Below are 16,983 nucleotides of genomic sequence, written 5' to 3'. Positions count from 1 at the left end.
GCTCGGACCGGAAGAGGGGCAGTGCAGTAGAGGAAGACCCCAGATGAGATGGATTGTCATCACTGAGGCAATGGGGTTAGGTCTATTGGAGTCAGAGAAATTTACTCAGGATCGGGCAGGGTTCAGGGCTATTGTACATAGGGTCCGTATGAGTTTCAGGTAACTCAATGGCATATAACAACAACAATGATGGGAGTTTGGAACATTTGAGCATTTATTATCTCTTTGTTATGTTTACTTCTCAGTTTGGTCAGTTTCAAAGTTGGGTGACATATCTTTGGTTTTATCTTTCCCACCCATGAGACCCTGCACACAATATTGTGCCTTGTATGTCAGAAGACACCAGACCTTGGACAAAGACATCATTTTATGAAAGGTAGAGGATCAGCAGAAGACAGGAAGACCCTCAACAAAATGGACTGATTCAGTGATTGTGGTAATGAGATTGAGCATGACAGAGATTGTCAGGATGGAGTAACCTACGGTACAGTTCAGATCTAATTTTCATATCTCTATCAAGAACTACTTTTCTATATAAAGCCTATATTGTTTTCCAACCGAGAATTTTGTGTTTCTCTTCTTAATTTTCTAAATTAGTTATCCTTGTCCAGGTGTACTCTGTCTCTTTCAACCTTTCTAAATATTTTTCTAAATTTTCTAGTGGTACACATATAAAAAATAATAAAACTTAAATTCAAAGTCATAGACTCAATTCCTGATCATAGTAATCCTCCACTGGGTTTCTGAGGCTGTCAACTTTAGAGAATATGACTATCAATCTTTCTCCCAAGGAGTAACTGATGAATTTGAACTGCTAAACTGCTGATTAGCTACATTATACCACTAAGTTTCTTAGATAGAATAATAATTAAAAACATAAACACCAAAACTAAGACTTAAGCATAGTTACTATGTCTGTAACTATGTTTGCTTTATCATAAACTATGTTGTTGTTAGGTGCCATCGAGCTGAGTAAATCCCACAGTGACCCCATAAACAACAGTTCTAAACTCTGCTGTATCCTATGCCATCCTCATACTTTCTGACACATCCGAGCCCATTGCAGCAGTCACTGTGTTAATCTATCTGCCTGAGGGTCTTCATCTCTTTGGCCAATCCTCTGTCTTTCCAAGCATCACATCACTCTCCAAAGAACTGCCTCTCTTATCAACATGCAGGATGTATGTGAGATGAAGCTTTATCATCTTTGCCACCATGGAGCACTCTAGCTGCATTTTCTCCAAGACATATTACTTTGATCTTTTGGCAGTCCATGGCATATTTGGTACTTTTCTCCAACACCATAACTCAAAGGAATCAACTCTTCTGTTATCCTAATCACTGTCCAGCTCTCAGATTCATAGTAACTAGAAGAAAACCATGGCCTGAATCAGATGCACCCTTGTCCTCAAACTAGCATCATTACTTCTCAATAATTTGGAGATGTCCTTGACTGTAGACTTTTCCAGGGCAACATGTTTCCTGATCTCCTGCCTTCTGGAACCAAGATCAAATCATAGGTTCATTAACTGTATGGTTCACAAACTGTATGTCAAATATTTACAAGACTGATTAATTGAAACTTATTTATAAGAGGCTTTTTTTTATAAAAAAAGACATTGCAGAATTTTCATATATCATTAAATATAATGTTCCTAGGTCAACAACAGAAGCTCTGGTGGCATAATCTATAGGGTGTTGTACTGTTGACCAAAAGACTGTGTCTCCAGTGGTTCGAATTCACCAGTGACATCAAGGGAGAAAGATGGATGGAATCTTTCTATAATGATTTACAGCCTCAGAGACCCAATGGAGGATCAGCTGTGAGTCAGAACAAACTGGATGACAGTCAGTGAGTGCATGACTAAGCAAGGTCAATATATTTGTAAGCCATTTACTTTAAAAATGTCACAAGTTAAAAAAGTTAGAGTCCTGTTCAAAGGAAGAAACATGCAGAAAATAACTTCAAATTCGCAAAGAATCAAGACTTTTGGGAGCCAAAGAGGCTGGATGAACCTCTGAAAATATTACCCTGGTATAGTCTTTACAAATTAACAAAGTATATTGAATAGGCATCACCCAAAAAGAGAATTTGTGAAATACCACATGGGTGAATGTGGAACAAGTTATACTGAGTGACATAGTTAGACACAGAAGGGCAACTATGGTCTAAGATCTTAGTCTAAATGGTTTTTATACAGAATTGATAGTGAATGGATAAAAGGGACAGAAAGTGAGGTTGAAGGGAGAAAAATAAATTAAAAACATCCACCTGTGTATGTAGAAAAAATTTTGGAATCTATTCACCACATTTTTTTAAAAAACTAAAAAACTTAAGCAAAAATATTCTCCATTGTCTTCTTGAACACTCTTTTAAAAATTATCTATATGAGATCAATGTGAAATTCAAAAGATTAGATAGACAGGAATAATAAGGGACATGGAATATTTGTTAATAGGGAGGAACCAGTAAGGGAGATAGGTGAAATCAAATGCATAACATAACGAAGTTTATTAGTGTAATTGAACTATACACCTAGAAATGATGTAATGAGTATATACTTTGCTATATATAGTCACAGCAACAACAAAAAATTTAAAACAGCTTTTTCAAAAGCAATTTAGTCTCTATATAGTACTTTTTTTTCCAAGTAAAAAATACTTCAACAACTGACAAATCCATTTCATACATTTCTCTTAAATTATTCTCACTTTCAAGCTTGAAAAAGGTGGATAGGCCTTCCAGGTAAAGTTTTTAGCCTAACAAGAAAGGATGTACAATGACAATGTGATACAGAGTTATAAAAATGAAAGCATTTCAAAGTAAAAATAAAAAGAATCATTACTTCAAATATATCTAGCTTTTAATTTATACTGATTACCTTTTGATGATACGGTTGTGCCATAAAGAACCATGTAAATATTTATGCTTCCTATTTGATCAGTAATAGATCTTACGAGTATATTGTTGCATCTTGGTGTTTCAAATGATGTAGAAATAATGAATAAGCTCTATTATATAAATAAAAAGGATTAAAATGCCAGTTTTAGGATTTTTTTCTGTTGAAGCATTAAGTAGCACTGTTTCTTGGTTTCGTAAAATGCAATCACTTTTCCTACAGACCCTATACAACCACACATTTTCAAAACTATACAAACGATCCATGATGAGGCTTATCTAGAAACCTTAGCAAAATTCATCAGCTTATGATATCCTAAAGGCTTTTATTATGAAGTCAATGTAAAATAGTTTCCTTAAGTAACTTATTAAATGATTTCATGGGTATCTAGAAATACAGTTCCTATGCGACATAATTTTAAGCTATCTCCAAAGTCACTTGTAAATGTGACTTCTATTTCTTCCAGTTCCTTTCATGTCTATTTCCATTTCTTCATTTCCTATTATACTATCACCCTGCGTGAAATGTATAAAGCTATTCCATTAACTTTGAAAGAAGCAATCAAAGATGGTGTTCATCACGTCAAAAGGGGAATGACTGGAAGTGAGTCTGGAACGTTCATGAATCTTCCAGGTGCACCATGCTTGTTTAAATTTTTTTTAAAAGTATATGGTTAGTTATTTTCTTTTTTTTAATAAGCCCATATTTTAAAATCCAGCATTTTTGGGGGTGTCACAGACTTCTAAGGTAACCCAAAGATCTTATTAATAAAAGCAGGTATTTGCTAACAAAAATAGAAATGCTGCGTGAAAAGGGCGCCATGAATTATTTCTTAGAAAGGGCCCATTCTTTGGCAAAGTGTGAGATGAAACAATTCTCTGTGTGTGTGAGACTCACTCAGGATAGGGCAGGCTTCAGAGCTGTTGTACATGGAGTCACTATGAGTTGCAGGCAACTCGACGACACATAACAACAACAACAACAACATTTATATATAAACACTTTCAATCCACATAGTAATGAATCAGCTGTAAAAGAAAAAAAAAAGTTAAGCTATGAATGCCTTGACCTTAAATTCTAGGAAGTAATACATTTCTGATTGGCTGTCAGAAAAATGGCAGGAATTTATTAGTTAAGGATTCAAGGAGACCAATGCACTTTGATGATGGAAACTAGACACACACACAGAATCGAACTCACTGCCCTTGAGTCAGGCAGAACATTGATCCTTTATCATCATTAATCCTTTGTTAGGATTCGGCAAATGACATAAAGATTGCCCATCTTTTCAGCATGGTGGGATTTGCAAGCCACAGAGGCATCACCTTTGGTTTAGCTCCATGGAAACAACAAAACTCCCTTGATGGAAACTATCACAGATGGAAAGGCCCATCTGTGGAGAGCAGTTTTTCTGGGGAAGAGTGTGGGGAAGAGAGGCCACCATGATAGCTGCAATCTGCTGACCTTGCAATTCTTCTCTAGACTGACTGTCAAAGCCTCTGTTCCCTTGACTTGTTATGGTCCTGGGGTACAAACATTCAGGTCCTAAGTATTCACTAAGAATACAGAACTTGCTCTAGACATAGCCTTTGGAGTTAATGATGTATGCCTTTTTGAAAATTATTTATTTATAACTTAATTCTAAACAAGCCTGGTGAAGTTTCTGGCTAAAGATTAACCAGTGGTTATACGAACGGCCCCAAAACACAGAAGGAAATCAGTGATGAATTTCTTAAGAAAAGGAATCATGAAGCAATAGAAGGTTTTCCTTTTCGATTAATGTCGAATAGTAATAGATCTTAATAATAATTGAAAAAAACTCAACCATATTGCGGTGCATTTTCACGGATGTTAAAAATAACCTCCAGTGATAGTGGTTTTACCTTTCCCCAGGCAACTTCAGAGTCCAAATTACTTGGCATCCCTTCGACTGCTGATCTCTTTGTCAATTCCGTATCTGTAGCTGCCAGCCATTCTGTCAAGGCATTCATTTCCTTCCGCATCTTCCTGGACAATTTCAAGCATTTTTCCAACTGTTGCTTTCTTTCTGTTACCTGAAAAGAAAGATAATAAAATTGGTTTCCTTTCGCCATCCAGGTTTATAGTCAAGTAATTGGAACTTTCATACGTTTGTCATTTGAAAACGTCCTTTGGATTATCAGTTTCGTTTTCCAAATCACATTTTAGAAGAATCACCAATTCTGAATATTAATAGTGATTATTAACAGTCTCAGACAGATGAAATGAGATCCTTTCTCCCAAAGCAGTGGCTTCTGTCTACTGACATGAGAGAAAGGAACACGATAAGATCTTGTCTCTGCTGCAAATGAAAACTAATTTATAACCCAAGTTGGGAATAAATAGGATAGTAAAAGTCAAACTGAAAAGAAAGTCTATCTCTCTTCAAAACTTGTCTCTCATTTATCAAAGACATAAACAAAAACATTTACAACCCTCCATATACAAACGGGAGCATACTGGTAGGAAGTAGTGCTAGTCAAGGGCTAATGGTTCAAATCTCCCAGGGCTCTGAGGGAGAAAGGTATTCCCCTCCCATTTAATTTACAGCCTCAGAAACCCGTGGGACAGTTAACAGTACATCTTAGAATCCTGACTTTTATTCTGGCCTAGTGGTTAATGAGTTGCACTGACAACCCAAAGGCACACAGTTCAAATCCAACACCAACAATTCCTCAGGAGAAAAATGGACAATCTCCTCCTTTGTGAATTCCAGCTTCTGAAAATCTCCTGAGGAGTCAGCTCTGACTTGACAGCAGTGAGTGAGTGAGTAATCCCTCTGGCTGGTAAGGAATCAACTGGCTAAAGAATACACTTATTGGAAAAGAAATATGTTTGCAAAATAATTTGCCATTTTATTCTACTTGAATCAATTTTTGTCACCTCCTCTCAAAAAAGTGTCTTATTTTAGGAACGGAAAAGAGCCACAAAAGATAGCTTACTTTGCCACAACATAGGGGCTAAAATATGTATGCTTAATGAGCTTTTACTGCTATTAATTAAATTCTATATTGATCCTCTATAGTTCTTTTTGTTTATAAACATCACCCTCAAAAGTGAATTCTTCCCAATTATCAGAGTGACTCTCTCTCTCTCTTTACACACACACAAACATATATATATATATATAATTTGTTGTTTTTGTTATGTGCCGTCGAGTCGCTTGTGACTCATAGCAACCCTATGTACAACAGCCCTAAACTCTACTCTGTCCTGTGCCAATCGCACTGTCTCCGATACACCCATCCCAATTACCCCAGTCACTGAATCAATCCACCTCATAGAGGTCCTTCCCCTCCTGTGCTGTCCCTCCAAACTCCCAAGCATGATGTCCCTCTCCAAGGACTGGTCCCTCCTTACAACATGTCCACAATTTTTTAGATGAAGCTTCAGAATCCTTGCCTCCAAGGAGCCACCCAGGTTAACCCTCTCCAGGATGAACCTGTTTGTTTTCCTAGCAGTCTATGGTACTCTCAATACTTTTCTCCAGCACCACAGCTCAAAGGCATCAATTCTCCTTCTATCCTCCCTAGTCATTGTCCAACTCTCTGATGCATAACAAGTGATTGCAAAGACCATGGCCTGTATCAGAAGCACCTTAGATCAAGGGCTGGACAACGGTAGATAGATGTTGAAGGGAGTGGGTAGAAGTGGATGGGTATCCGGGTATGGTGGAGCAGGGAAATAAGTGGGTCAAGACACTTGTGCCAAGGGCAGGGACAACACTGATTCTAATGGTTAACCCCATGATAAGGGATATATATCTTTCACTTTTCTGTAAAATGCTGGTCTAATACTTCTCTAAATCTGAACAGATTAAGACAGACTAGGGAGAAGGACTGGCCATCCTCTTCTGAAACAGCAGGCCTCTGAAAACCGTGTGTGTGTGTGTGTGTGTGTGTGTGTGTGTGTGTGTGTGTACACATATACTTGTATTTCTTCACCATTTCTTGACACATGTCTATGTTTTGTGAGTTTCAGGTTTGTCAACTGAATAAATAGCCCAGGATCTTCTTCCTTCCTAAGTGTGGTCAAATCATCACCAAATGCCAGATAAGTCACATCAATCCTTTAAAGCTAAATTTCATTGTCTTGAGTATTTTGGGGTTACCCAACTAGGTGTATCATGGTTGCTTAAGCAGAAGCTTACACTAAGTATGCGTTTTACGTTGAATAAATCTATGCAGAAATGTTTATGTTTATTATAACAAACCAGACAATATTACTGTTAACAATGAAGTAATTTAAACTCGTTCATGTATGCTTTTGTCATTGCTTGTCATATAATATTAACTTCATGAAAATCCCTCTACTCTGTAATGGAGATTGTTGTGTTGTGTACCATAGAGTAGTAACTGACCCATAGCTGACCCTCCAGCAGGTTTTCAAAGGCAGCTAATCACCCAAGAGGAGACTGCCCATCGTTCTCCTGCACAGAGATTGGGGGTCAGTTGGTATTTTGACTCTATATCGGTATCATGTGAGTGGAACTGATGGTATAAGTTATGTACTAAGCTCTTAACCTAAAGGTCAGGTATATGAATCTCCCAAAATACAAAGGAGAGTCACTACGCGGCAGAATCACCATAGTGGCAGTGGATTTTGGGTGGCCAGCAGCGACATGAAGCTCTGAGGACCTCGTAGGTGTGGAGTTGTGCTGCCAACCCAAACCAGGAATTTCTAATTCAACAGCTACACAGTAAGAGGAAAATGGGCAAATCTCCTTCCGTGCCGTTTGCAGCCTCTGCAAACTCACAAAACAGCCAACTCTGAGTCGGTTCCAACTTGAGAACATGTAACAAACAGCAGCAGCAACATGGTAAGATGAGAGCACGTTAGGTCGGCCCAGACACTATTAAAGGATTCCCACATTTGGTATGATTCAGAGCAGGACCTGGGTTTTTCCTAGGTTTACTCATCCATTAAATGGATTCATTTTACCTACCACATAGGGCTCTTGTGAGGGTAAACTGATTTGACTATAGCTGTGGGGTAGAGAACAGGGTAAGGTTACTGAGATATTTAGAGAAAGCTGAATAATTTCTAAACATGTGGCATCTGTGGACCACGGCAGACCTTGCCTGCTGTGAGAACTAAACTTGTTCCTAGAGCAATGGTAGAGAATAGTGGATTCTTGGGGATATGTATCACCCAAAAAAAGAAAGGTTGTACTACATATATCCAAATATTGTCTTTATGGGGTAAACAATGTACTGTAATATTCACAAGTAAGTGACATGTAAAAGACTTAATTCCTAAGCATTTGAAAGTGCTAATTAGGATTCACTATTCAGGAAGTGGTTCTTTAGTAAGTATTATTATCTAAATTTATACTCAGAAGACTTATTAGTAAATGTGGCATAAATATTTTTTCATTGGGGAAATTACTCATATTTGACATCTATCTGGTCTGACATTAATGAAAATGTGAAAGTGTCAAGTGCACCAGAACTGCTGTGGAAGAAAGGCCTGATAAATGGCTTCTGAAATATCAGGCACTGAAAACTCTATACAGTAGAGTTCTGAACAATTTTTAAAAATTTTTAGAAAATTATTATTTATTCCACCATTCACTTTTATACAATTATTCATATCCATTGTTTCATTCATGTACATTTAGTTTTATACAATCATTTCTGTGCACTGTTTTGTGTGTGTGTGTATGTTTTATTCTGGTTTACTTACAAAGTTTGAATACATTGTTTTTCACAAAAGATTCTTCCCTTTTCTTCATGCCATCCACCCATCAAATTGTATAACCCTATGATTTACTGCTACCCTGCCACCCATCCTCATCCCTCTATTTCCACCCTCCCCCTTCTTGGAGCCTCATACTCATTCTACAGTAATAGTTTTATACAATATTTGTCCTTGTGGGACTGAGTTGGTTCACTCAGCGTAATGCTTTCCAGTCCCTCCCAAGTTACATAGTGATTTACAAAATGGTTGCTCCTGTGTGTATTCCATTGTACTACAACTTCTCAATCCATTTGTGGCTGGATATCTGGGCTGTTTCTATGTTCTTGCAAAGAATAATGCTTCTATGAACATTGGTGTACAAGTTTCCTTTTTAGCCTCAGTACTCATTTTCTTGGGGTATACTTCAAACAATGGAATAGCTGGGTCATATGGAATTTCTGTGTTCAGCTTTCTGAGGAAGCACTAAACTGTCTTCTAAAGTGGTTTTACAATTGTACAATCCCACCAACAATGTAAGAGAGTTCCGATCTCACCACATCCTCTCCAACATTTATTACTTGCTGTCCTGTTCAACTTTGCCACTACTACTGGAGTGAGATGGTATCTTATTGTGGCTTTGATTTTCATTTCTCTCAATGCCAGTGCTTTGGAGCATTTCTTCATATCTCTGTTGGCCATTCAAATATCTTCTGTGAAAATTCTTCCCATGTCTTTTGCCCCTTTTGGAATTGGTGTCAATCTTTTTCTTGTGGAGGTCCGGGAGTATTCTATAAACTTTTGCTATTAGACTCTTGTCTGGGATGGTATTGCCAATTTTTTTTCCCCAATTAGTAGGTTTTCTTTTCATCTTGTTTCCACCACTTTATAAGGGAGATCTGGTGGCCTGATTCATAGGGAATTTGCTGTTAACCCAAAATTGTTATACAGCAAGAGCCCAATCTGTTGTTGATGAGGTCACTATGAGTCATAGTTGATTCTACAATACCTAACAATAAAAACAATGATTATATACAACATTTATTATAGATGATTATATACAATATCTGTTATAGATATATAGTTATTTTTTGTACCATCAAGCCAGAACTGACCCATAGATGTCCCTCTAGTGAGTCTTCAGAGGCAGTTAATCACATGTGAGCAGACTGCCCATCTTTCTCCCTGTAAGCAGTTAGGGGATTCGAACCATGTGACTTTGGGACTGCAGTGCAGCTCTTTACCATTGGGCTCCAGAGTTCTTAAAATATATTATATGTAATTAAGAAATATATATCCAAAATTACACTCTAGCTCTAAAGATAGAAATTCATCAAAGATTGAAATAATTTAAAATGCTAACACTAAAAGAAATACCTTATAATTTTGGTCTGGATTCCTAATAGGCAAGAAAATTCATTAACTGTGCTGAGACATAAGTCCTTAACAAGAAAATAGTTACCAATGTGGCCATTTCCCCCCTCTTTACAAATATCCCTCCTATTTGTTATCAGACAGAAATAAAAATATTTGTCCTTACGATTGCAAGGTCTTTTGTGTGTATGTGCATTTGGGCACAGGGGGGCAGAGTGCTTACAGAACTGTGTGTTTAAATACATAGGTGTTTTGGGTTTTTTTAAAGCACTCTTGGTAGAAAAGAACAGATTATCGACTCAATATTTCAAAGACATTTTATCTTCTCAGAGCTAATGTTTTATTGATGTTAATATATTTTATTTTGTTTATGGGGAGCTAAGTTTTCAAGAAACGGGAGACGCTGCCATCTTCAGGAAATATTTTTAAACGTTCTTTTCAGGGCTGTGCATGGGAAATGGAGACATTTCAAAGACTGCCACCTGCAGTCAAATGTTTCAGCAATTAAAAAGGCTTTTTTAAAGACTGATATGAGTTGTTATTTATGGCTATTTTTATAAAAATTTAACTATAGTCCACTTAATTTATCAAGTCATGTTCATGCCCTGATTTTATATATTTGTGTCCATCAATAAACATTGTGATACTTCAAAGAAAAAAAAGAAAATTTAACTACAGACAGCCCAAACAAGATATTAGAGGATGGTGAGTTTAATAGTTTCCTTTATAGATTGAAACATATGAAATGAATCAGTTTTTTATGCATTAAACAATGGAGTTAAGTAGCTGGTATTAAAAACTGACAAATGTGTGTCTGGAAGAAAAAGTACTATATTGAAATGAGGCATGTACAACAATATACATTCTAGAGTTAACTAAAATTGAACAGTTGGATATGCCTTTGAAATTAAAACTGTGTCAAAATGTACTTTGTTCCCATTGCTTTTATTAACCAAAAGCAATCCTATAGAAGATGTTTTAAAGGCTTAGCCGACTAATGTGTACACACATATATATATATGTGTGTGTGTGTGTGTGCGCGCGCGTGTGCGCGCGTGCGCGTGTGTGTGTGTGTAGGAATATATTAATTAAATCCATTTTCTCAGGTGACTTTTATACATGTTTTCTTGATCAATGAGCTCTCTGGTTGCTTAGGGGTGAAGAAGTGTACTGCATGTGGCTCAAATCCATCAGTTGTGTTTTAGGAGAAACATGGGCACTTCCCTTCTGTATGATTTAGTTTCTGGAAATCCACGAGAAGGCCAGCTGTGAGATGATTCTGATATGACAGCCCATGGAGACAACAATCGTTAATCAATAATATTTTTAAATTAATCTTTACTTGGAAAAGAAATTTCTGCTCTACAAGTTTGCTGCCCTCTGTCACAGTATTGAGGTATCTTTTCTTGTGTATCACTTCTACATTGCTTTAACGATGTCAAAGTGAAAAATAGTTAAAGTAAACTTGAATTCTCCAATGCATATTTTCAGGGATTAATACTGCTTTAAATCTTTACAAGAGTCATTCAGACTCCAATAATAGGAAACTAAGGACACTAATAATCTTCTAATGGCACATTTATAGTTTTATATTCAGCATCACTTATTCTATGCTATTTTATGTTAAATGCATTCATTCATTGGCAAAGATATTGTTCAAATCACTTAAGGCAAAGAAAAGCCCCAGGAAATAATTTATACTTAAATAAAAGTAATTTTCTAAAACATAAATATATATAATATATATATATGCACAGCAGTACATTAACTTAGTGGTTAAATCATATAGGACAAATAAGAAGCCTTTGAGTAGAAAAAGAATTTTTTTAAATGGATTGAATGAATTGCAGCATTAAGATTAATAGTAGTGACTTTTCAAAGGCTTTTGAGTAGTATAGAATATATAAAAATCAAGAAATTCTAGAGTGAGATATCAAATTTAGATAAAAGTTTCAGTGGCATAGGTAGTCCCTAGGAAATTGTGCTGCTAATACAAAGGTAGAGGAATGCCCTGCTAATGTAAACGTGATTGGAATTCACCAGTAGCTCCTTGGGAGAAACATAGTGAATCACTCCAGTGCAATTTGCAGCCTCTGAAAACTCACTGGAGGGTCAGCTATAAGATATTTGTAACTGGCTCAACAGCAATGTTGTTGTTATGTGCCATCAAGTCGCCTGTGAGTCATAGTGACCCTATGTACAGCAGCTCTGAAGCCTGCCCTGTCCTGAGCTAGTCTCACTAATTCTGACACACCAAACGCCATTGCCCCAGTCACTGTGCCAATCCTTCTCATCCTGGGTCTTCCTCTCCAACCTTCCGAGCATGATATCCTTCACCAAGGACCAGTGTCTCTCTGGCCCCATGCCTGAAGTATGTGAGATGGAGCTTCAAAAGAATTTTCTTTAAGGAACAACTTGGTTTCATCCTCTTCAGGACAAATCTGCTAGTTCTCTTGGCAGTCCAAAGTATGTTCAATACTCTTCTCCAGCACCACAATTCAAAGGCATTGGTCCTTCTGTCATCCTTAGAATTCTCCAGCTCTCTGATGCATAACAAGTTATTGGGATGACCATGGCCTGAATTAGGTGAACCTTAGTCTCTAAACTGACATCATTGCTTTTCAGCACTCTGGAGAGGTAGGCCCCTGATTTTCCCAGTGCAATTGGTCTTTTGATTTCCTGTCTGCTGGTGTTAAGAATGTTGAATGTGGAGCGGAGCAAGCCTCCATCTATCATGGTGCTGTCAAGTGGCCCAGTGGTGAGAATCTTTGTCTTCTTGATGTTGAGCTTCAATCCATATTGAAGACAAGAGTTCTTGACCTTTTTCAGCAAGCGCTTCAGGTTTTCTTCAGTTTCAGAGAGCTAGGTTGTGTCCTCCCCATAACGTAGATTGTTGAGTCTACCTCCAATCTTGATGCCACATTCCTCCTCATCAAGCCCAGCTTCCCGAATAATCTGTTTTGCATATAGATTGAAAAGATATGGAGACAGGATCCCTGCAGTTATTACAAAAGGTAGCTTCGTGTAAGAAATAAGAAGTGCGAAAGCATTTTATCCTTAGAAGATCAGGTTTTGCTATTAATTGGAGACTACTGCTCTTTGCTTTTTGACTAATATTATATTCTGTTGTCTCGGGCTGACTACAAACTAAAGATAAGCCCTTGTAAACATAGCAAGTATTAACTGTGGGGTTTTAATATAAAAACTGAAGACTACCAAGTAACAAGGTGGGATGTTTGCAGATTATTGCTTGAATATCAAATTTGCATCATATCATTGATAAAGCACTTTGAAGCTAGCAACTTCAAGACACAGCCTACACTTAATTTCAGAGGGAAATATTAGAAACCTATGTCCATGTGGCTACATATAAAATATGAAACAAATTTATTTATGTCTAAAATAATGTAAAATTATCTTAATTATCTTGTTCACACAGTCTTATTCAATAAAGTTGAATAGCTTGAGCCATCTCAGGCTATAGAGAAATATATTTTTCCCTTATCATTGAATTTATAGAATGAAAGAAAAATGCTGGCATTAAACATCTTTACTTTCTTTCCTTTATTATCCAAGAACAAAGATTTGCTAAGTACTATCTTTCCCTGCTACATCAAGCATCCAAAATATAAATTCTCTTTCAAACTAATTTAAGTGTTCATTTAAAGAACATCAAAATATATTAAGAAATGATTATACTAATAATAGGAATTTTACCTCATGTACCTAAACTTAAGTAATCAAGATTGTCATGTAATTATAAATGTGTTGCTCTTAGGTGCCATTGAGTATGACTCAGAGTGACCCTATGAAGAACAGATCTGAACCCTGACTTATACTATACCATCATTATCTCTGATATACTTGAGCTCATTGCTGCAGTCACTGTGTCATTCTGCCTTGTGAGGGTATATCTTCTTCTCTTTCACTGATCTTTCTTTACCCTTTCCAAGAATGATATCCCTTTCCAATGAATAGGTCATAGCAACGACATGCCCAAAGTATGTGAGATGAAGCTTCACCATCCTTGCCTCTAAGGAGCACTCTGGCCTCACCTTCTCCAAGACATATTTGTTCTTTTGGAAGTCCGTCGGATATGCAGAACTTTTCTCCAACACATAGGAAATATCTATCCTCTCAGATACATCTTATTATATTAAACTATTAGAGCTTTGTAAGGGAAAAAAGATTGATTATTCTGTTACTTTTATATTTTAAATCTTAACAGAGCATATAAATGTGTGTGTGTGTGTGTGTGTGTGTGTGTGTGTGTGTGTGTGTGTAATCAGTAATGTTGATAAGAATACAAAGCAAAAATAAAGAAATGGACAAATCAATCCTATGCTGACATTTCTTTTTTGATGACCTAGTGATATTATTTCCCCCAAAATAAATTCATTGTTATCTAACTCACAACCAACTTAAGGAACAGTATAGAAACATGGGTTTGCAAGGTTGCAATGTATATAAAAGGAGACTGTAACATCTTTCTTCTGTGGAGTAACTGATGAATTTGAACCATGGACTTGTCAGATAGAAGTTGAGGACTTAACCAATGTGAACAAGTGTTCCAGTGTTATTGACCATCAAAACCCATAACTCTTACAGAATCTTTAAACTGAGGGATAAGAGATGGAGACTTTAGGGAGTCCAATAGTTTTGAAAAGCATACATACTAAGTTGTAAGCATCTGTTAGTGACAGCAAGAGTCAATTGGTCATGAGACTAATCAGGGCAAAGATACAAGAAGAACCACAGAGCGAGAAAATACAACCAGCCATCCATACTAGTTTACTACCCACACAGGTTTACCACGCATGCTAGTTTACTAATCACATATGGATCACAAGTGCTTAGCCAGATAAGTAAATAACCTTGGTGAAAAAGTCCAGTCCCGTTATATTTGTGGTTGTTGATGATGATCGCCATCTAGCTCAGCATGACTCTTAGTGACCCTAGGAGCAAAAGACCTGAAAGCCCATTGTGGAACTATCTCGTTGTTCCTCAAAATTCATAGATATAGGGTACAATTTAGCTGCCTAGAGTAGTTTGCCATTCAAGATACTGCAAAACAACTTTTACAACAAAGAGAAGATAGGTTTAGAATACAAAGAAACTATTTGTAGAGTCAAAGCAAGCTTCTGTGGGCATTATATATCGAGTACAACAGATTTTTTTTCAAGCACTACTATATGCCTCCAGAGACTCTCTGAACTTTGATAAATATTGATGGTTGTAGAGGGACTTTGGGCCTTTTGTTCATGGGGTCTGTATGAGTCATGCTCAACTTGAAGGCAATCAACAACGACAAAGTACTTTCATTAGTCATTATTTCTTGATTGGCACTGCAATGTGGAGCTTGAGAGACCAAGTGGTATAGAGCTGCTCAAGTATATGAGAGATGGTAAGGATAGCACAGGGTTCCAATCTGTTATTCATAGGGTTACTCTGAGTTGGAGTCAACTTGTAGTATATGACAACAAATTAGTATTGCACATGGGTAAATATATGTTCATGTTGTTGGTGTTGTTGTTGATTGCCATCGAGTCAAACATGGCTCATCCCGACCCCATGAACAAAAGGCCTGAAAGGCTCTCTACAACCATCGACATTTATCAAAGTTCATAGAGTTTGCAGAGGCATTCTGTTTAGGAAGTGTATGCCACTCCTGCTATTTAAAGAGACAGATACAAATATTTGTATTTATATAGAGATACGTAGATATACTATTTAATAATTACATATATGAATCGTCTATGACTCCATGGCACTTAACAACAATAACAACAACAATATAGAGTGAGCTACGTTGGCCTAGTGGACAGAAAGTTATGCTACAAAGCCCAAGGTGGGTGACTTTAATCTGTGGCCTTTAGACCTGGTTTAAATTGCTTTTTGTCAAACATACTGGTCTGTGTATCACTGTACAGAGGTAACTCGTGGTTGCTGTGATGCTAAACACTGTGACACTAATGTGTCAAATGTGATAATGTTACCCATGGTGGACAGTGTTTGGTGGAGCTCCCAGATTAAAACAAGCTTGGAAGTAGGAGTGGCATCTACTTACAAAATAGCTTGCTTCTGGAAACCTTTCACTCATAGGGTTGCTATCAGTCATCTACAATGCAATGGCACTTAACAACAACAACATATATTTACTGCTGTTAAAATGTGTTCTTTGTGAGATTGCTATTTAATGATACAGAATTACTTCCCCTTGCTACACAATTGAAAAAGAAAACACATGACTGTGGCCAATTTGTGTGGTCCTGGCAGTCACTTACCTTTGCACCCAATTCATTATAATGCAACTTCAAAGCTGTTACTCTTTCATCAAGCTCTTTTGGGTTTTCTGTCTGTTTCTTCTGAACAATCTGACGTCCTGTTTTTATCACCATTTCCACTTCAGACTTCACTTCACTCAGACTTTTATATAAGTTCTAAGTTAAAACAAAGCAAAAAGTAATAATTAGCAACTGACTGCAAGCAGCTCATACAATTATTAATGAAGAGAAAACAAGCTAGAACCATTTTAATTGCTATTCATGTTTACAATTTGTATGCAGTAGAATTTCTGCATCTGTATTCAATGTCTAGGTCATGTGTTGTACATTTTAAGTATATACACAAACTCACCAATACGGGCATGATTTGTATCTAGTCTTAAAAAGTAATAAAGTTCATAAGTATATTTGGTTCTTTAATGCAAGCTTGAGTTTGCTTGGCTCCACAGTCAACACTCTTGGCACCAGTAGCCAGGAAATTAAAAGGCACATTGCTATGGGAAAGTCTGCTGTTAGGGACCTCTCCAAAGTACTGAAGAGCAAAGGTGTCTCTCTGGAGACGAAGGTGCGTTTGATACAGGCTGTGGTCTTCACAATCACTTGTTATGCATCAGAGAGTTGGACAATGACCAAAGAGGATAGAAGGAGAATTGACGCCTTTGAGCTGTGGTGCTGGAGAAGAGTATTGAGAATACCATGGACTGTTAGGAAAACAAACAGATTCGTCGTGG

Source organism: Elephantulus edwardii, unplaced genomic scaffold (assembly GCF_000299155.1).
Source record: "Elephantulus edwardii isolate Elephantulus edwardi_28Jun2011 unplaced genomic scaffold, EleEdw1.0 scaffold00016, whole genome shotgun sequence".
NCBI classification, from domain to species: Eukaryota; Metazoa; Chordata; class Mammalia; order Macroscelidea; family Macroscelididae; genus Elephantulus; species Elephantulus edwardii.
Note: the sequence above shows the minus strand (reverse complement) of the source record.